The following is a 635-nucleotide window of genomic DNA, read 5'->3' as shown; positions in this document are numbered from 1 at the left end:
GGATCTTGTAAAATGCTTTCTCTGCATCTATTGATATGATTATATGATTTTTATCTTTTCTTTTGTTGATATGATGGATTATGTTGATTGATTTCCGGATGTTAAACCATCCTTGCATCCCCGGGATGAATCCCACTTGGTCGTGGTGTATGATCTTTTTGATGAGTTGTTGAATTCTATTTGCTAATATTTTGTTGAGGATCTTCACGTCTGTGTTCATCAGGGATATTGGCCTGTAGTTTTCTTTTTTTGTGGTGTCTTTGTTTGCTTTTGGTATTAGGGAGAGATGAGCCTCATAGAAACTGTTTGGGAGGGTTTCTGTTTCTTCAATTACCGGAAAAGTTTGAGAAGGACTGGCAAAACATCCTCTTTAAATGTTTGGAAGAACTCGCTAGTGAATCCTTCTGGACCTGGGCTTTTGTTTTTGGGAAGACTTTTGATTACCATTTCAATTTCCTTGATGTTAATTGGACTATTCAGGTACTCCAGGTCTTCTTGGTTCAGCCTTGGGAGATTATAGGAGTCGAGGAATTTATCCATTTCTTCTAGGTTCTCTTGTTTCGTGGCATAGAGATTTTCAAAGTAGTCTCTGATGATCTTTTGAATGTCATTGGTTTCTGTTGTGATGTCCCCCT

This window comes from Sorex araneus, chromosome 2, assembly GCF_027595985.1.
Source record: "Sorex araneus isolate mSorAra2 chromosome 2, mSorAra2.pri, whole genome shotgun sequence".
Classification (NCBI taxonomy): Eukaryota; Metazoa; Chordata; class Mammalia; order Eulipotyphla; family Soricidae; genus Sorex; species Sorex araneus.
This window is presented reverse-complemented; position numbering follows the sequence as displayed.